Source organism: Pinus tabuliformis, chromosome 7 (genome assembly GCF_031772625.1).
Source record: "Pinus tabuliformis cultivar Carrire ecotype Pingquan chromosome 7, CPIR1, whole genome shotgun sequence".
Taxonomy (NCBI): Eukaryota; Viridiplantae; Streptophyta; class Pinopsida; order Pinales; family Pinaceae; genus Pinus; species Pinus tabuliformis.
The window spans coordinates 1,020,624,865-1,020,646,946 of record NC_142293.1 but is presented as its reverse complement, the minus strand read 5'-3'; positions in this window follow the sequence as shown (position 1 = coordinate 1,020,646,946).

Here is a 22,082-nt window from a genome sequence, read left to right as displayed (position 1 = left end):
CAAGGGGTGCGTATTTTGGGTGGGTGAGTGGCCCCCACAATCCACTAAAAATCACATCGACCCCCTTTTCCTAAGTTCTTCCGTAAAAAATGCATTAAGCCAAAAAGAACAAAATTGCCAAAAATGGTTTCTCCTCACCTTGGGAAAACAATTAGGAAGGGAAATTACACAAATCCACGTGTAAGGATGCTTTGTAACTGTCTTCAGTCATACGGGCCTCCCCTATTCACCTCTACTTCATTAAAAGTTAACTTCTTTTACTAATTTTATTTTCTTAGCTCACATTGGAGATGAACTGGTGTGCATTACTTCCCCTAAACACTTTGCATGACATGGCATGTAGTCTTCTTTAAGATACAATAGAACTTATCTATTAAGCGTCCAACTGGCTATAGAACTTCGATGTTCCTCCCAACAATAGACCACATTGTTCATTTACTATCAACAGTGGATCAATCCCAAGCTACGATTTTGCCTCCATCGGGTAACAACTCCACCAAATACGGGTATGCATGCAGTATCATCAACCGACAAAAGTACCAAACCCTACAAAGCTCCAACATATAGTCTCACGCCCCCAATCAAACTGCACCCAAGTAGTGCATGCCCTTATCTACACTTGCAAACCCTCGAGCTATGCCACCACCTCTAGGGCGTCTTACTCGGCCGAACATATAATTTCTCAGAGTCCTGTGACTTCAAGACTTCTAGCTAATTTCTAAGCTCTCTAAGTATTATCCAAGCCCTAATATCAAACCCTAGAAACCTCCAACTTCCAGTTTCACATCCCCCATCAGCCTACACCCAAGCAGTGCACACCTTTCTCTACATCCACTAACCAGTCACGCAAGTATGTTGCAAGTCAGTTTTCAAGTTCATTTTGGTTTTCGACTGACAAATTGCTTGCCATGAGTGTTGCCATGTCTCCAAGTATCGCAGGTGCCCATCTGCCTCTCAGAAGTACAGGTACAATGGTTTCCAAGAGAGCAGAGTCAAATACACAGTTCAGAGCACACTTGGGGATACAGCCGATCAAGTGTCTATGGACTTGCCTACCCACGAAGACATCAAGTTGTTCGTAGAAAAGGACATCAAGATATGACGGCAACAACATCACAACGAGTAGCATCATGAACGGCAATTGAAGGTAGCGTACCAGATGCAACGAATGCAAGAGGAAGGTTGTTGACAACATAGAGGCGGAACAAAGTTGCAAGCTCAAGCAGATCCACTGATGATGAAAGCAACTTTGGAGACTCAGGCTATGAGGTGACAGCACAACATGAAGATCGCGCGAAGACAGAGAATGGAACAAAGGAGTTGCATGTGCTGAAGCAGCAACTCAAGGAAGAACATGAGCTACACAGACAAGCGAATGAGTTGCAGCAGGAACATGAACAACAGGGGGCGCAACATGCACTCATGAATGAAAATGCGCTCGTACAAGTTATAGATCCATCCCAGCAGCTGGCACGAAGAAGACAAGGTGAGTAGTGTTGTTGATCACATGCAAGCGAATGCAGAAACATGCATGTCATTGTGCGACACATGCGATCCCACCCATTCAACACACTCACCAAAGGTGAAGACAAGAAGCAAGTCCGACTAGAGCTGAACATGTAGTTGACAATTGATGTGCATGACCACCAGCACACACTGGAAGATCAACGCAGACACTATGCATTAGTGTGTTGTCAGTTTGTCCGCACCCAAAAAGACCATGCGCATGTTAGCAGACGAGTTGGATGGAGGAGCCATACCAATGCACCCGAATGCAACAAAAGCAAGAGTTTGCTTCAACAAGATGTCACCATGGAGTGCATGCACACCATCACAGACGACCAAACTTGGAATCAGCTCACCACCTTCACCATCACAAGCATGTTAAAGAGTTGGGCTCTCCACAATGGACCAGGTGTCAGTGATGTCTTGCATGGCTTTCTCAAGCCATTTTGTCTCACATGGGTACATGTGCATTGTAATGTAATGTCTTTTCAAGCGTCAGTCAAGTGTCGATAGTTGGATGTAACAATCATAAAGTAGATGAAGAGTCATGAGGGTAGATGAACTGTCACAAAGGGGAATGTCAAGGGTCACCCCATCCTTTGTTATAAATAGAACCTCATAACTCATTGTAAAGGATTTGGTCAGGCAAGCTTCCGATAAGACTATCTTAGAGAGAGCTTGGAAAGTATTGTAACGAGCCTTGGCTTCTCCACTACACAGAGCTAGTACATCTCTTTGGAGGAGCAGGTGGTTGTGGTTGTAACGTTCCACTATTGGAACTAGTGGTTGGACATGGATGTATTGTATGACTGGAACTTACACTTTTTAATATAACAGAGCCAACACGTTTCATGCATATGTTGTATTGTATTCTATGTTATCTGGTTTACTCTAATGATATATGTATTGTTTGCTTACGCATGCATGCATGGACTATTTGTACAAGTATGTATGAATCTTTCTGAAATGTGTTGTTGGTTTAATCATCACTTTGGATTGCTCGCTAGCTTGCTTTCCATCTTGTGATGCATCTTCGCTTGTGTGTTCCCTTCCAAGCCGAGCACTATTACAGGTTTCCAAGGGGCGCACTCACCTCACCCTCAGTGTGTTAGAAGTTAGAACCTCTCATGCACGTTCCTTGACTCACTGCAGCTGTCACACCCTTGCTACTAACAGAGTTATCTTACTCTCCTCTGTGTGAAATTGAGGTCAAGACATTACCATAAGACCCACTGCTGGGACTCTTACACCAAACGGTATGAGGTCTAATTGGGACTTCTTACTGGGAGATCCCCTGACATGTTGGCAGGTCCACCACCGTCAACATTTCTGGTGCTAGGAGGGCCAGATGACAAGCTGTGTCCTCTCATCCTGTTTTGAACCTTTGCATATCTTTCATGGAGTTTTGCACTCTTCTCCCTCCACGATGTTTTTCAAACCACAAAGATGTCACCATCACGAGGGAATTTTTTGATCACTTGTCCACTTACACGTATGATGGTGAAGGCGAAGTGGCCTGGCTTGAGTACTTACATGACTTTCTTTCCATGCTTCATGAGGAAGATGGGTGTTCTGACGAACAGGCCAGCTTGTTGCTTGCATACACACTTCGCGAATCTCCACTTCGATGGTTGTGCAGCCTACCAGCTGACAACATGCACTCACTTGAGCACTTCTATGATCTCATTGAAGACACTTTCTATCATTTTGATCCAGACCATCTTGACCAAAAACTGTTACAACAACGGAAGGCTCCGCATGAATCAACTATGGATTTTTGGCAACGCTTGTGTGACTTGCAGTTTCAATCTTTGAGGAGCCAGATGAAATTTCTCTATCTTTGGGACCGATTCGAGTATTGTGTTAAGAAATTTGCTCGTTCCAAGAAGAAGTTTGAAATCAAGCCTCGCTCAAACTTCTTCAGTGATGGAGCTGCGCAATCTCATGTGGATGCGGTCACTGTCACAAGTGACTGTACGCCATCCCCTCATCAAACAGCTCCACCACTGCACAGTGATGTTAAGGATCATGCTCACACACCTTTTCAGCTATCAAATCCTCCCAACATCACTTCGCTTAATTTTCATGCAGATTTGGTTGTGAGTCCATCAAGTTTTCATATGAATCTTTTTCCACAACTTTCGTCTTCACACTCGGTTGTTCCTCTAGATGATACTGAATTGTGTTCTTCCATTCCAAACTCTACACTTGTTGTGAACTAGGAACAAGCCACTGACGGAGTTGGTGTTGCACAACCAACATGCGTTGTCATTCATGAAGAGTATGAGTGGAAGCTTGAGCATCAACACTCAGCGAAGGATGACTCCCTTCCCTCTGAGCCTCCTCCGTTCTTCCATGACATCTTTGGTGAACTTGCCATCCATGATTTCGCATGTGTATCTTCATCCACGGATGCACCCATTGTTGATCACTCCCAGGACACACCGAATGTTGGTCCATCATTCGACAACGGAGAGGATACGTTATTCATTGAAGATCCACTTGATCTTTCATCTTCCTTTTCTGGAAATGCAGAGGATGAATTTGTTCGTTTTTCATCTACTTGTTGGAATTTCTAAGTCTGACAAGTTAGAAACCCTTCATTGACTTTACTGATTTATTCCTACCCGCTTCTTGTTAATTAATAAGTTATTTACCATGTAAATACTGGAAATTTTTGCCGGGTTTAGGGTTTTCAGTTTTTGTTTTATGCACATATCATTTTTGGGTGATTTTACATTTGCAAGTTGCAGATCTGAGATAAATTCTTGTGGAAAATTAGTTCTTCTTGTTGCAGGCTCTCTATTCTGGTTGTTCAAGGGTTCTAAATACCGTTGCCTTCAGATCTGTAATTCATGTGTGAGGGTTTGATCTGCAATAAATTGAAGATATAAGCTCAGGTTTCCCCATCTGCTCTTCAGCTGATTCATGCGTTTCTCACTTGTTGTTTTCGATGGCTCTTCTCCACACTAAACCGGGAGACCCCTGCGTCTTACATTGCCAAAAACTTAGCAACCATCCATTCGATTTTCTTTTTGCCCACGTTTTCTCCCCAACCTGCATCCTCACGCGTCCTTTTCTCTTGAACCCGCATGTTAACTTGCAAACGTTAAACCAAAATCGATTTGTATATATCGTGGGTATTTTCTCCTGCCGCTGTGCTGCCTCTATCTGCCGTCCAAGCCAGGTATTGTTTCAAGTGTTTAGCATTACAAGCGTTGGGCTGCAAATGTGCCCACGCACCTACAGAAACAATCGGTCAGAGAAAACATTTAAGATTTTTTCTGCCTCGCTACCGCCATCAAACTTTGTGGGTTGGCATCTGAGGAACGCAGAAGTCGCTGAAGCTTTACGTGGATGCTGGTAACTGCAAACTTGTAAATGATTTCCATTTGCCTTCAAGGGAACCTGCAAACAAACAAAAAATGCATTCGACTTCTCGGATCAGCTAGCTGTTGCGCTGAGTTCCTAACATTTGAAGATCTTGTTTCGGGACAGGTATTGTTACACTAAAAAATGTCACCTTGACTACTTACAGTTAGTATGGCTCAAAATCAACAGTCATGCTACCCTCTTAGGCAAGTCTATGCCTCTGTTATCCATCTCAAACTCAAAGAAGAGAGAAAGTCTTGTAAAAACTATGTTTATCTCTGGGGTCGCAGGTTCTCTCTAGCCTTACCTGCGGGGACGCAGGCAATGTTCACAAAAACTGCGTCCATGGACGCTCTGTATGTTAAAGGACAGGTGCGTCCTCCTGTAAAAGGCAAAGTGCGCAAGTTTTATCTTGAGAAAGTTACTTGTGGTTACTTCTAGAACATTCTAGAGGTCGGTTTGATGAAATGGATGCGCCTCCAGTTGGTTCATGTATCTCTATTAAGAGGGAGCTTATCCCATCAATAAGGGAGCTATCCCACCCATAGAGGGGGATGATCCCATTGATAGTGGACCTGAATAACCTCTTTACAGCACTATAAATAAAGGCATTGAGCCAGAAGGAGGAGAGGTTGGAGCTATACATTTTCTTTGGGTAAATGCTGCAGGATTTAGGTCTTCCATTAGAACCTTTGTGAGGAGAGATTGTCTTTACATGATTCTACTTGGAAGTGGGTGAGCTTTGTCAAAGTAGAGGAAGACACTTGATGGACCCTGGGAGGAACTTGCACAACACCAAGGCCAGGTTGTAAGAGTTTCTTTGTTTCGTTATTAATACAAACTGGTTTATTTTTCTCAATAGCTTATGTTAATGAGTTATTTCATGTGTTCCTTGGTCTGCATGTTGAATCTATGTTTTATTATATGAAATACAAGTGCTCGGTAATTGTTTGATTGTTTGTGGTTGCAGGAATTGACTTGAAGGAAGAGCTCATCCGGATTGGCAAGAACGAACTACAACAATAGCGTTTTGGAATAAGGTAAGCCTAAACACTTGTACTTTTCATGTTATAAAAGGTAGATTTAGAGAAAGATCATTCCATTTTGTCTTGTTTGTCGCTAGTGAGTTTATACTCCTAGGGAGGTCAGTTGTGTCAGCCCAAATGACTTTTTCCGCCACGACAAATTGGCGACTCCGCTGGGGACTCCATTAATGGATAAGTCTTTTCCTTTATATGAACTTTGCTTTGTGAAAATCATTTTTATTTTCTGGTTTTTGGCTGTGGGAATTAGTATTTGGGTGGTTTAGCTGTAGATTTAGTTGGCTTTAGTTTTTCTTCCTTTTTCCAGAAGGACGCAGTCTCTGTGTGTTTCACAGTGCGTCCTTGGACGCGCTGTTGTCGACTGCACAGTGCGGGGCCGCACCTGTGACAACGGGTGGCCTGCGTCTTCCTGTAAAAGTCAAGAAAATTCCATTTTTGCTTTAAACTACTTTTAGATTTTGTTTTTCCTTAGTGTTTTCTGCCCAGATCCTTTAGTACCCTGTCAAGAATTCTCACCTGAACTGGTTTTGTGAGCTTTGAGTGTTTTAGTGGATTTCAACGAAGTTTAGACTTAGGGTTTGATTTTTGGATAGGTTCTGTAGTGACTTTGAGCTTAGAAAGTTGTCCAGCCTTAGATGTCTCTGGTTAGTCAACCTTCTTAGAAGTTGAGCCTGTCGTGAAGTCTCCTTGTGTGAGCAACTTATCATTTGAGTTGTTTTGGGTCAAATTTCGCATTGCTTGTTTTTAAAGTATTGATTTCCATTTTCAAAAAGGACAAAAAGATTAGAATTTTGTTTTGACTAGTTTTTGGTTCTGCGATAAGCTAGTCCTTGATTCGTTCATAATCAAGTAAAACACCTTAGAATAATCATTGTTAGTTTTGACCTTGTTAGAATTGCTTAGAATAAATTTGCCTTTAGTTTGCTTATGACTAGATTTTCATAGATTTTGATAGTTGTTAAAAGATTGCTTTTGGTTATATTAGTTTTATTTCCTTTATTAAAAGAAAAATACAAAAACATCTTCTTTAAAAGTCTTGTTTCAAGTAGCTTTTTGTTTTTTGTTTCAAAGAAGAAAAGAGTTTTTTTCGTGCATGTAAAGAGAAGTTATGTTTTTATGCTTGGAAAAGAAAATCGAATAGTTTCTTTGATTGTCTTCAATTAAGAAGTTGCCTTTATAAAGATTGCATTCTCTCAACTTTTTAGTTAAAACAATTCATCGAAAAAGCAAAAGTAGTGGATAAATCATCCTAGGTGCATTTTGTAGTGGTTTTGAGTCGAGTCAACACACCACAAGTTTCACTTCCATCACCTTTTGACTTAAAGAACAACCTTAAAAGTAACGCTTAAATTAAAATTGATCTAGTAACTTTTATTTTTTAGGGTTCTGAAGCACCAACATAGCTTAGGCTAGGGTCTTGGAGTAGGTGAGTACTTAACTCTCCAAGACTACAAAACCAAACAGTTAGTCTATCTTGAGTAGAACAAATCCAATTATTTCAGTTACATTCTGGGAAAGCTCCTCTTAAAGGAGAAGCACGAGCTCGTGTCCGAACCAGTGAGGGGATCATTCCTCCCTCGTTGGGAACGACGCCAGGCAGTACGTATTAAAAACGGTAAACCTCGGATTAACCATTGTTGAGGAGCCAGGGGTCACTTATCGGTAAACCTTGGATTACTGTCAAGGAGCCGGTAAGGGGATTGGAGCTTGTTACTCTGCCCTTGCGTGCTGTCGGAGTTTAGACTGTTCCCCCAGGTGTAATTGTTGTGATTGGTAACCTTAGTGGCCATAATATCTAGGATTCTACCCAAGGTGACGGTGGAGGGAAGGTCCCACTGTACCTGGAGCAGACGTCGGCTATACTCACTTGGATTTTCTGGGGGGTACGCTTCACTTCGAGACGGTTAAAGTGGAGGTACTTGGTCCAGTCTATTCATTAAGCAGGTTGTCGGCGTAACTGTTCCACCCGCCATTTCTGTACTGAATCCTGCGAGGTTGGGCCTAATCACCAACTAGCGCTTTTGGTCCGGAAGATACTGTTTGTGTGTGCTTTGACACTCTAGATTATTTAGGCGTATGCTTCAAATTTGTTTGGTTCTTTAGAAGACTTAGGTGGTTTGATTTGAAATTTTTTACTTTGTTTTCGTGTGTTGTAATTAAAATCATTAATTGTGGCGGAATTACCGAGACGGTCCCGTCGCATTGCGGGCCAGTCTCCTGAAGTTGTTTCTGTGGCCGAATTGTTGAGAAGATCCCGTGAACTTAGGGTTCACCTCCTCGAGACGTCCCCAGTGTTTTAGAGGGTTTAAAGGTCCTTGTAACTCCTAGTGGCAGTAAAGTAGGTTCACCTGAAGAAGGAGAGTCTGCCTTGGTAGTCCATCCAGATTACCAAAGTTTAGAAACAGGTTACAATCCCGAAGCTGTTACAGTTTCCGAGCTTACTGGTAGTTTTTCATCTGCCAGTGAAACAGGCGAAGAACCTGAAATTTCCGAACCTGTCACTCCAACTCCTAGTGTTCCTGATTCACCAAGAATAGAAAGAATTATCACCGAAAATCTTCCTGTTGGGTTAATTGCAATAGAAGAACTTTTTCCAGAGGAAGAACTAGGCGTTTCTGATTCTGAAAATATAATTACCCTTGATCTAAGGGAGCGTGAGTCCATCTTTTACAGTCCTCCTAGAAGTGAACCTTGGTACCTTGCTTTAACCAATTTTTTAGACAACTCAGCAGGTTTTTCTACACCTCGTACTCCTTTTCCACCCGGAGGAATTCATAATCCTGTAAATATGTCTGGTCCGTCATCTGTGTTTTCACAAAGTCCTGAATCATTTTTACATGGTGGTCCTTCTGTTCCTGCTGGGTATCAATCACTTTCTGGTACTTTTTCAGGAGCATCTCCTCGACCCATTGAGCATGGGTTATTCGTTGGAAATAGTGGTAACGTTCCATTGAGTATAGGTGATGTTTATATGATGTCAGGTTCAACTCCCGTTAACCAACCTCAAGGTGGCCAATTACCGCCTGGGGGGCAACCTTCGTTAATGCCTGGGGGGCAACCTCAAGGTACTTCATTCGCGTCTGGGGGGCAACCTCAAGGGTATCAACCCCAAGGGTATCAACCCCAGCCTCAATATGTACCCCAAAGTCAACCTCAGTATCAATACCAACCTCAAGGATGGCAACCTCAAGGATGGCAACCCCAAGGGTATCAACCCCAAGGGTATCAACCTCAAGGATACCAATCCCAAGGTCAAGGTCAACCCTAGTACTCGTATTTACCTCCAGGTTATCAACCTACGGGTCAATATCCTGGTCAAAGTTATCAACCACCTCAAGGACAGTCATATGGGACTGCACCTTACAGTTATCAACCCTACCCTCAATACGGTTATGGATCCCAGTATCCTCAACCTGTTACGAGTCAATACCCTGGAATGTTAACATGGGACCCGTCACAAGGTCAACAGATGTTGCAGCCAAGTGTACAGTCGGCACCTCAAGCAGGACAACCTGTAGTTCCTGGTCTACCCCAGCAACCGCAACCTGTCCAGTCAAGTGTTCAGACCCCTGTAACTTCGGTAGTTACTCAGCCGCCAATTGCACCTGGTACTCCACCTCACACGGCTGCAACAACTACCGCTTCATCTACCATGCTTACTTCTGGAGTATCGGCAGCTCCGGTTTCTACAGTCCCTGTAACCACTCCTCAGACATCTGTTCCGTTGTCTGGACCTACAGTCCAAACCACAGTCCAGATGCCTGTAGGACCACCTGGTACAAGTACGGTTGTTACTACTCAACCTCAATTTGTTCAACCTCCGTACCAGGGACCGTATCAACCTACGCAAGCTGCCCAACAACCGGCTTACCAGTATCAACCGTATCCTGGGTACACTTATCAAAAACCTCAGCAACCCCAGTACGGTCCGGTTAATCCTGGTTTTCCAGGAGGATATAATATCCCCAATGCGATTCCTGTTCCTAGTTATCCTGGATATCCTCCTCCTGGGGCTGGTATTGTGACTCAGAATTTTAGAGATCCTAACCGGCAGTTACCCTTTATTGCAACTTTAGATTTACCCGACTTGACGCGCCTAACAAACGATCCAATTCAATATCAACAGTTCTGGCCGCCAATGCCAAATAAGTTGCCCAGCGATATACCCAAGTTCGAAGGTAAGTCTGGAGAGGATCCATCCAATCACGTGATGACTTACCACCTCTGGTGTGCATCAAACTCCATCTCAGATGATTCCATCCGCTTACGTCTTTTCCAGCGTACACTCATTGGTCTCGCAGCCAAGTGGTACATTGAGTTGCCACGGGCTTCTTTTTACAACTTTAGCCAGTTAGCTACTTCATTCTTAACTCATTTTCAGTTACCAGTCAGATACGATAATGGTACAGAATTATTAACTTCGCTAAAACAATCGACATCCACGTACATTTCTGATCACATCCATGAGTGGAGACATCGAAGAAGATTAGTGAAAGTTTTTATCCCGGACCAAATCTTAGCTGAATGGTTTGTAAAATCATTATTACCACGAATTACTGAAGATGTAGCTAAGGCCGGAGTAGTTACTGAGGAGCAAGTCATTGCTCAAGCACAGTACCTTGACTTAGTTTATACTCAGTCGGGTACGTTACACGAGAAAATACCGGATCTTCCCAAATCAAACCAAATCGCTGCTGCTCCTTCGGGATCTCATGCCGCTGATGGTATGATTGGTATCGTGACTACGAAGAGCAAGAAGAAGTCTTCCAAGACTTCAACTACTCCAATTATCACCTTACCTGATTCTCCGACAGGAGAGTCTTCTCCTGAACTCACCGCCGACATTCACGCCGTAGAGTCATCTACGGCCAAACCAAAAAACGGTGGAAAAAAGAAAGGAAAGAAGAAGACCAAAGCAGATAAGGCTCCAAAGGAGAAAGTAGAAAAATCGGAAACCAATGACGAAAAACGCAAACCTCGTTATCCTTGTCTCATTTGTGAAGAAGATCATTTTACGAGAGACTGCCCTCATCGGGCCGAGGTAGTGAAAATCGTTAAAGGTTCTTCCACTCCTGCTGTGTTAAAGAATCCATTTCCCGAGCAGGAAAATAAAATGATAGGTTCTTCTTCGAATGCCAGTGAAGAACCCATTTTGATGATGTCTCATGTCAGGATTGCGACTCGATCGCAAGATTATGGTAGTAAGGCTCCTATTGATGGTAAAGAAGCAGAATCTTCTCACTCTAACCCATCAACCTCAACTCCTGGTTCCGATCCACTACAGATCGAGAAACCTAACCCAGACTTAGTGATTAAGCCGCCCGCCAAGGGTGTACTTCGAAGGTCTGCTTTCAACCCACATGCGAGAGCAGCCCAGAATTACAACATTGTCGAAGACTTAGCTGTTTCACCTTCAGCAATGTCGGCACTCGAAGTGCTGCAATCATGTCCAGCGCAACGAAAATTGCTTTTGTCGGCTATCGGAGCTGTCGATGTTCAGGACCCGAACCTAATGATCTTTGATCTAGAAAATAGTACACCACGTCTCCCCCATCAAATGGCTTTCCAAATCCCAGTGATAGTCAAAAACAGGCCTATTCATCGGACTGTGATTGATGAGGGAGCTTCTACGTGTATTATGTCGATTCAATGTTGGAGATCGCTTGGTTCTCCTTCGTTGAACCAATCCCCCACCATCCTTAAGGCCTTTGATGGCCGTGGGTTCCGTCCGTTTGGTATTCTACAAGAATTGCCTATAGGGGTCGAAGGTAAAACCGTTATCTGGATGTGGAAGTGGTTGATGCCCCTCTAGATTACAACCTTCTTTTGGGTCGAAGTTGGTCATATGCTATGACAGCGGTCGTTTCATCGGTCTTCAGAGTCATTAAATTCCCACATAACGGTAAGATCGTGACTATTGATCAGCTGACATACTTTTCATCCGACCCATCCTCTTCCGAAACTATCCAACATGTTGGTAAAACGACAATCCCTTATAAGGACATTGGTGTAGGTTTAGTTAAGGATTCCGGTTTACTGGGAACTTTTCCTCTCCCTCCACTCAATGTAGATCCTTCATCTGCAACGATTCATATGATCACGTCAGAAAACATTATTTATGATGATCCTTGGTATGTTCCCTCTGACTCTGAGCTAGATTCACTCGGTGATGTTATGCCGTTGAGTCCATATGAAATTGCTTATGAAGCTCTTATGTCTTTTACTGATTTTCATTCAACCGAACCCGATCAAATGAATGTGGTCAGTGAAGAGTCACTTTTCACCTCACCTTTAGAACGGATAACGTTTCCCGAAGAAGTCTCATCTGACGAACGACTTCGCGAAATCCTAAGTGTAGATGATCTACCATGGGAAGATCTCCATCACAGATCTTCGTTTTTACCTAAGGGCGATGCATTTGAAAATGATTTTTCATCTATCTTTACCGCTGATTATGTCAAAGACGCTCAGGATCCAACGAAACATTCTGATTCCGAGCTGAATTTGGGGAATATTTCTCGTACTGTCCCCATTGATATATCAGTGAAGCCCGGAATTACGGAGAACATTCATATAGGTGCCGCATGTACTGACGAAGAAATTGAAACTTACAAGGCCCTATTCCAAGAATTCCGCGACGTGTTTGCCTGGTCCTACGAGGAAATGCCAGGAATCGATCCTGCCATTGTTGTTCATGAAATTAAAACCTACCCGGATGCTAAACCCATTCGGCAACGGTTGCGTCAGATTCACCCTCGAAAAGCAGCTGCAATCAAAGCCGAAGTCGAAAAGCTGTTGAAAGCAGGTTTCATTTATCCGATCCCGTTAACGGATTGGGTATCGAATATTGTTCCCGTCAATAAAAAACAAGGAACAATAAGAATCTGTATCGATTATAGGGATATCAATCGAGCTTGTCCAAAAGACAACTATCCTACGCCTTATATCGATCAAATAATTGATGATTGTGCCGGAAGTGAGATGTTTTCCTTCATGGATGGTTTCTCAGGTTATAATCAAATCAATATTCTACCTGCCGATCAACCAAAAACGGCATTCATTTGTCCATGGGGGACATTTGCTTATTGCAAATTACCTTTTGGCCTTAAGAATGCCGGTGCTACTTTTCAACGGGCTATGTCTTATGTGTTTCATGACATCAAGCACATTGTGCAACCCTATCTCGATGATTTACCTGCTCATTCTTTACACCGAGCTGATCACCTTGTCCATTTACGAGCAATCTTTATGAGGTGTAGGCATTATCGAATTCGGTTGAATCCCCACAAGTGTGTTTTCTGTATAGAAACAGGTCGATTGCTGGGATTTGTTGTTTCCAAAACCGGCATTCGCGTCGATCCCTCGAAAGTCGAGGCTATCATCCAATTGCCTCCTCCTTCGAGTTTGCGCCAACTCCAAAGTTTGCAAGGGAAAGCGAACTTTTTACGCCGATTCATCCCTAACTACGCCGAGGTCACTAAAGGTTTTACACGGTTGTTGAAACAGAACGTACAATTCTTTTGGGACGAGATTGCTCACAAATCTTTTGATGCATTAAAACACGCGTTGACCCATGCACCGTTATTGCATCCTCCCAACTACAACCAGGACTACTTCTTATACCTCGCAGCTTCGCATTCCACCATTGGAATGGTGTTAGTCCAAGAAGATGAATTCAAGGCAGAGCATGTGATATATTACCTTAGCAGAACCTTAAATCCAACTGAGTTAAAATATTCACATGTGGAGAAATTGGCCCTGGCAGCCGTTCAAGTTGTCCAGCGTTTTCGTCACTACATTCTTCTCCGCAAAACTACTGTTATTTCGGATTGCAACCCTATGATTTATATCTTGACAAAACAACTGCTAGGGGGCAAGTACTCTAAATGGATCGTCATCCTGCAAGAGTTCGACTTGGAGTTTGAGAAGTCCAAGTCTAAGAAATCTTTAGTCTTCGCGGAATTAATGTGTGATTTCCCGAGTGCTGACACAGAGACTGTGGTAGAGGAGTCCATTGCGGACGAATCTTTGTTTCTTATTAGCACTGTAGATCCATGGTATGGGGATATAATCATCTATCTCCAAACCCAAACCTTTCGGCCTGAAGCTTCCAAGGAAAACCGTCGAAAAATTCGGTTTCAATCCCAGCAATACAGAATTATTGGAGATACACTTTATCGCCTGGGGGCAGACTTAGTTTTTCGACGTTGTTTAACTCACGATGAGGCTGAGAGAGTTTTGAATGATTGTCACTCTGGAGCATGTGGCGGTCATATGTCTGGGTATGCCACAGCTCAGAAGGTGTTGCGCGCTGGCTATTTCTGGCCGTCTATGTTTAAAGATTGTATCCTTGCCGTCAGAAAATGCCACAACTGTCAAGTGTTTGATCGCAAGATGCGCGCTCCACCTGCTCCTCTCCACCCTATAATTGCCGCTGGTCCATTCGCCAAATGGGGCATTGACTTTATTACTTGTAACCCTCACTTGGCCGGGGGGCATGCGTATATCATCCTTGCGGTTGATTATTTTACTAAGTGGGCCGAGGCGATGTCTGTGTTCAAGAGGTCTGCAAGTTCATCTGCAAAATACTAATCATCCATTTGACCATCCCTGAGTCAGTCCTTACAGCAACATTTCTTCAACTTGAACAATGATTTCGTGTTGCAGGCTTGCCTGCAACGAGTCACTTTCTATCGACATCGACACATTATCTAGAAAGATGACTTAGGAATCGACAGTACCTTGAAGTCTGCATGCATCATGGCAGGTTTCTCGCCTTTGACGACAGTTTACATCATTGACTTTCGATCAAAGGATTCCGTGAAGTGTTCGACATCAGAACATATATTCACATTTCACGGGTTGTGCTTGGTACTTTGAGAACCATTGACATTACTGGTGGTCTCTCTCACGCTTGTTAACAGTTCACATCAGCGGCAAGACAGCTGCCCTTTTCGTATTCAATCATATCATAACTAGGTTTGGTATCCCACAAGCAATCATTACGGACCATGGAAGCCATTTTCGAAATGTCATGATGACTGAACTTACAAGCCAGCTTGGTTTGCGCCACGATAGCTCTACACCTTATTATCCGCAAGCCAACGGTTTGGTTGAGTCAATCAACAAAGTTCTAGTCGTCATGATTCGACGGATCATCGGTATCCATCGAACGAATTGGCATAACATGTTATTTTCGGCGCTATGGGCATATCGAACTTCAGTAAAAAATTCAACAGGTTTCACCCCTTTTCAGCTAGTTTATGGCTTAGAAGCTGTGTTACCTATTGAGTGCGAAATCCCATCACTTCAAATGGCTGTCGAATTACTTCCAGCTACTTCCGAAGAGGAAAAACGGTTGTTATACTTGGCTAAATTAGATGAGACTCGACGTGACGCTACTTTAGCCATCGAGACTCACGCGAAACGAATGAAAGCCCAGTATGATAAAAGTGTAACTCCTCGAAGTTTTTCAGAAGGAGACCTAGTACTATTATATGATCAAGCGAACGATAAGCTAGGTGCTGGAAAATTCGTTCCCATGTGGCATGGGCCCTACATTGTAAAGCGAAAGCTAGCAAAAGGGGCTTATGAGTTAGTTGATTTTGATGGGGACTCTTTGGGCAAACCCAGAAATGGACTTTACCTAAAGAGGTATTATGCTTAAAATGATGGATGGAGAATTTTTTAGATAGGTTAGATTTCCTTTCTAGCTAGCAAGTGTGTTAGTTTAGTCAGTATGCTTAGTTTAGCGAGTGTGGTTTTTTCGTCATTATCCTGGCTTATCTTGGTTTTACTCTTGATATTGTAGATGTCGACGCCTCTCCAAACATACATTGGATTCGCTGATGGTGCTTGTCGTAGTACACGGAATATCTCTTCCGCAGCTTGGGTTATCTATTCACCCTCTGACGAGTTAGTTTCTATGCATGGGGTAAGCCTCGGTCAAACAACGAATAACATTGCAGAATACAGTGCAGTGGTTGAATTATTATCCGAATCTATTTCATTTGGAATTCGACGTTTGATTGTGAGGTTAGATTCTGAACTTGTTGTATTACAGCTTAATAGAGTTTATGCCATTAGAAATCCTGTGTTGTTAAGGTTGTTTTTGAGAGTCCGTCTCTTGGAACGTGAATTTGATTACATTGAATATCAACATATTCCAAGGTCTTTGAATACATTAGCAGATGCAATTGCTTCTCGAGTGTTGGACAGACATTTATAATAATCATGCAAGTAAATTTAAAAGACATTTCATCATACATGTTAAACAAGATAAGCCGGTAATAGTGATATATAGATATAGGTAGAAGTGTGTCCAAAAATATATACATCGTCTTCGATCATAGGTTTAACACACCTTATGATCGGCAAAATGATAGTACAAAAAGTCAAAAATGTCACATGTGACTACAAAAGTGACTAGTCAATCACTGGTGGTGCTCTCTGTACGACACCACTGCGCGCGCTACCTTACGCAAAAATCTCCTAAACGGTCCAGGGACCGCAACTACGAAGCGCTGAAGCCTCATAGGGATATCGTCCATAGTAGTCTCAGGTATATCTGCCGTGAGACGCTCTAGATCATGCTCCAAATCAGCCAGTACTTCCGCAGCCGCGTCCTGTGGGGCCGGTGCCGGTGCAGCTAGATGTCGTCTGTCGTAAGGCCGGAGATTGGCTGGACGCTGTGGTCCAACATCTGCATTTTTAAAATTTTACTGTTACTTTGAGACGATATATATGAAAAATAAAAATACATAATTAGAAAACTTGTGAAAATGAAAGTACCTCTGTCATCCCATTGTTCTCCCTGTGGAAGAACCATGTCCGGATCACCTCTGAAATCCATTCCGGCATATGGAAAGTCTTGTATCACAAAAAGCTGGCCCTCTAGCCAGTCGAAGTAACTGTCTGAGAATCGAACCACTGCAGCACCCTCGTCAGGATGCCGGGCCATCACCGCTACCCATCGAACAAGCTTTGGCTCCCGAGGACCCAAGTCATCAACAGTGAGTTGCTGAGGGATCAGCATAGGAACTCTCTCCAAGGCAAAGCTCACGACTATAGGCCCATATCCAAAAGTCTTTAGTCGTCCGTTCTTTGCCTTGGTCAGTTGGCTCTTCATATGAGCCGACACAGCTTCGCACCAGTTGAAGATGGTGCCTTGGTAACAGTCAACTGCCATCCGCATTTGGGATCCGGAGGCAATGTGCAAGGCGGCCGCGCCACAAATCCTGGTGACCGTAAATGCAATAACTCTAAGTTCCGCCAGAGCGATGTGCTTTATCTCCACGCCTTTTTTATGGCGAGTCCCTGGTCTGCACCACTCCTCGCGGAGATCATCAAGGGATTGGCCACCCGGCCTGGTCCCCGCAAGGTTGAGTTGCTCACCTCTGTTTGGCAAGCCAGTGAGAAAGTATACATCCGAGGGCTCTATCTCGAGCTGATGCCCTCCAATGTAAAAACATTGATCCTGAACGTTCCATCGCTCAACCAGCCATTCCAAAAATCTTACCTGGCCCCTCATGCCCGGTATGGTCCAATATTTGTACAATCCACATGTTCTTAAGGCATCCAGAGAGGGTTGGTGGTTAATCGCAGCTTCATCGTCCTCTACGTGCTCTCTCTCTCTCCAGTCTAACATGTTCAAGGTCCTGCACATCAAAAGAGTCAATTAGAAATTAATTTGAGCAAATTTGGTGGTTTTTTGAAAGAGTTGGGGTTTTGAAATGCGCCCTTTGCGGAGGACGCACCCCGGCTTTGTAGCACAGGGCGTCCGGACGCAGTTTTCCTGAAGGTGGGCTGCGTCCCCCGACCTTTTTCCCGTGTGAGAAAAAGTCGGGGGACGCAGGTCACCCGAAGGGCACCTGCGTCCGCCGAGGGGCGCATTTTGAACCCAAACCCCCCCCAAAAAATGAAACAGAGACCAAAAACTAATTTCTAAACGGATAGAAATGAAGAGTGGGATGTGTAAAATACCTCGGTGAAGCGGCGTTCGATTCCGACGGTCAGATTTTCCGCAGCAACCACGGGAAGTTTCTTGTCAAAAGCTCCTTTTTCAATCTCCAAAGTCAAACGGTAAAAATGACATGGTAAAAGGTCTTTTTATAGGTTTTTTGGGTGAATGAGTTCATTTTTTACCATGAAAAGATGTTTTTCGATGAATTTTTGCCTATTTTAAACAGGTATGAGTAATGTGTCGCTTTTGTGCAGGACAAAGGGATTTCGAGGGAAATTGTAATTTTCACTAATAAAATATCAGAGTCATCTTTTAAGCCCTTTTCTGACTCCTAAAACATGAAAAGATCGCCGAGTGTCTCTTTTTCACTCGTTAAAACGGAATTAAAAGACGGTCCCCTTTTAACTCTTTTCTGACCGTAAAATCAGGAAAAGATTGCCGGGTTTTTGTCGTTTCAAACTCGATAAGGAACTAAAACGACGTGTCTTTGATCACTTTTTACTTTTCAGGTCAACGACACTATTATGAAAGTACTCCTTGGTCGCAAGATCAAGCGGTTCCCCCAGGTATTATTTTATACTTTTTCGGGCTTGAGGGACACAAACTTACGAAAAAGTTCAACGTGGAGTTTCCTTAAGTTTTTTCAGACTCTCTAAAAATGAAAAACGCCGAGTTTCTCCTATACTGGGCTCGTTAAACTTTTACAGTAAAGGACCTGTTCAATTACAAACAGGAACGAACCACTCCTTCCTAGGGTTCGAATTCAAACTAGGTTGGACTCGTCCGAAGGATGAGCTTATAACCAAGCATATGTTATCCTCCTCAAGCTTGTTAAAAATAAAGAGGTACTTGCCAGAAATGGTGGGGGAAAAGAGAGAAGAATGAACCTATTTGTCATCTTTTGTCTCAAACGAAACTTTATTACCACTCTTGAGCACGACACTTTTTCATTTCACTTGGGTTGGGAAATCTTTTACCTCACAGTTGACCAAATCACTTTGAAAATCTTTAACCGGGTTCAGGGATCAACTTTGAGTTATTCGTCACCAAACCATCTGTTGTGTCGTTATGTGTTCAAGAGGTCTACAAGCAAAACTTTCATCTGCAAAATACTAATCATCCATTTGACCATCCCTGAGTCAGTCCTTACAGCAACATTTCTTCAACTTGAACAATGATTTCGTGTTGCAGGCTTGCCTGCAACGAGTCACTTTCTATCGACATCGACACATTATCTAGAAAGATGACTTAGGAATCGACAGTACCTTGAAGTCTGCATGCATCAATGGCAGGTTTCTCGCCTTTGACGACAGTTTACATCATTGACTTTCGATCAAAGGATTCCGTGAAGTGTTCGACATCAGAACATATATTCACATTTCACGGGTTGTGCTTGGTACTTTGAGAACCATTGACATTACTGGTGGTCTCTCTCACGCTTGTTAACAGTTCACATCATCGACTGGTAATCAAGTGGTTTCTAACATGTTCGACATCAAATCATTTAATCACATGCTTAGAATCGTACCAATTCGGGAAGTAGGAGTGAAGACCCTGGATCTAGTTTCTACCATCCAGGCTGCGAGGAGTTTTGTATTCATTATCTATGTAGACTAATCATAAACGGATGGCTGCGTCCATACTGTGTCTACAAAAGTCTATAAAATGATGTACTGCAAGATCATTCCTGTATCAGACTAGTTAGTCCATTAGTTAAAGTTTTGAATCTGAGTATGGGAATGCCTACCTCAGTGATGATATAATCTTATACATGTATTTTGTGTTGGAAATTGCAGGTTCTAACCAGGTCATCCACAAGTCAATCCTTGAAATGATAAAGCGCTTCACCCTTCCTAGAATTACAAATACCAATCTATTCCAGGCTTCGCACTTTAGGGGGCAATCTGTTACACTAAAAAATGTCACCTTGACTACTTACAGTTAGTATGGCTCAAAATCAACAGTCATGCTACCCTCTTAGGCAAGTCTATGCCTCTGTTATCCATCTCAAACTCAAAGAAGAGAGAAAGTCTTGTAAAAACTATGTTTATCTCTGGGGTCGCAGGTTCTCTCTAGCCTTACCTGCGGGGACGCAGGCAATGTTCACAAAAACTGCGTCCATGGACGCTCTGTATGTTAAAGGACAGGTGCGTCCTCCTGTAAAAGGCAAAGTGCGCAAGTTTTATCTTGAGAAAGTTACTTGTGGTTACTTCTAGAACATTCTAGAGGTCGGTTTGATGAAATGGATGCGCCTCCAGTTGGTTCATGTATCTCTATTAAGAGGGAGCTTATCCCATCAATAAGGGAGCTATCCCACCCATAGAGGGGGATGATCCCATTGATAGTGGACCTGAATAACCTCTTTACAGCACTATAAATAAAGGCATTGAGCCAGAAGGAGGAGAGGTTGGAGCTATACATTTTCTTTGGGTAAATGCTGCAGGATTTAGGTCTTCCATTAGAACCTTTGTGAGGAGAGATTGTCTTTACATGATTCTACTTGGAAGTGGGTGAGCTTTGTCAAAGTAGAGGAAGACACTTGATGGACCCTGGGAGGAACTTGCACAACACCAAGGCCAGGTTGTAAGAGTTTCTTTGTTTCGTTATTAATACAAACTGGTTTATTTTTCTCAATAGCTTATGTTAATGAGTTATTTCATGTGTTCCTTGGTCTGCATGTTGAATCTATGTTTTATTATATGAAATACAAGTGCTCGGTAATTGTTTGATTGTTTGTGGTTGCAGGAATTGACTTGAAGGAAGAGCTCATCCGGATTGGCAAGAACGAACTACAACAATAGCGTTTTGGAATAAGGTAAGCCTAAACACTTGTACTTTTCATGTTATAAAAGGTAGATTTAGAGAAAGATCATTCCATTTTGTCTTGTTTGTCGCTAGTGAGTTTATACTCCTAGGGAGGTCAGTTGTGTCAGCCCAAATGACTTTTTCCGCCACGACAGGTATGCGGAAGTCATTTTTGTTGCTTGCGTGGTAAGAAAGTCGTTTTTTTTTCTTTTCTTTTTGAAGCGTATGGTAAATTTCCTTTGGTTCTATGGCTTCATCTAAAAATTTCAGGTTTCAAAATCACGCAAACAATAGATTTGTTTCATGCTCACGTTTGTTTATTTCTCATTAGCGTAAAAGTTTTAGCATATAGTTTTAGATATGTTGCATAGGTTAATTTTAGATTTAGGTTTTTGTTAAGTTATAATTAGATTTTAATTATTTCAAAGTTTCGTTTTAGTTCAGATTTTAAAATTTTATTTTTTGATTGAAAAGCATAAAATATTTATTTTTGGGAAATATTTTGCTAGATGAAGTCTTAGCTCGGGAACTCATCGTGTTCTATCTTGCTTGCTGAGGCTAATATTTTGGCGTGGGAGTTAATTTTTATCGTGTTTAAATGTTCATTTAAAGATTGACTGCATATGTGATCTCTGGTGGTTGTTTAAAGCATTTACTCTTTTAAGTTGCTGAGCTATTGAGCCTTTATGGTTATCTTGTATCTGGCAAAAGTTAAGCTTTTCATGATAAATGATTGCTCTTCATGGTTTATATTTCTGCAGCATCTGATAATTAATCATTTAAACATTAACTCCACAAGGCACTGGTCCGCTAAATTCATAAAATCATTTTAGTGCTTCGCGTCTCCCAAACCAATTGGTCGGCAGTTGGTCTCCATCATTTCATAGGGTCTACCCCCCTTAGCCGCGGGAGACAGGCTTAAACAGAGAGTTCGGGGATCAGGGTGACAGCCCCCGGTCTGAGCGTTGTCATGTCAATCTGTGCGACAACATTTTTTTATTATAAGAGCATTGTGGTTTTACTGGATATCTTGCATTGTTCGATTTATTTGATGATAAATGATTGTTGTTCATGGTTTATATTTCTACAACATCTAGCAAGTAATCGTTTAAACATCAATCCCACAAGACACTGGTCTTTTAACTTAACAAAATCAATTTAGTGTTTGTTTCTTCGTGTCTCCCAACCCAACTGGTCGACAGTGGGTCTTCATCACCTCATAGGGTCTACCCCCCTTAGCCGCAAGAGACAGGCTTAAACGGAGAGATTGGGGATCAGAGTGACAGCCCCCGGTCTGAGCGTTGTCGTGTCAATCTGTGCGACAACAATACCTCTCTACTCAGAAGCAAATATTCTGGCTAAAACCCCAGATAAACACTCCGGCAGCTCCACGG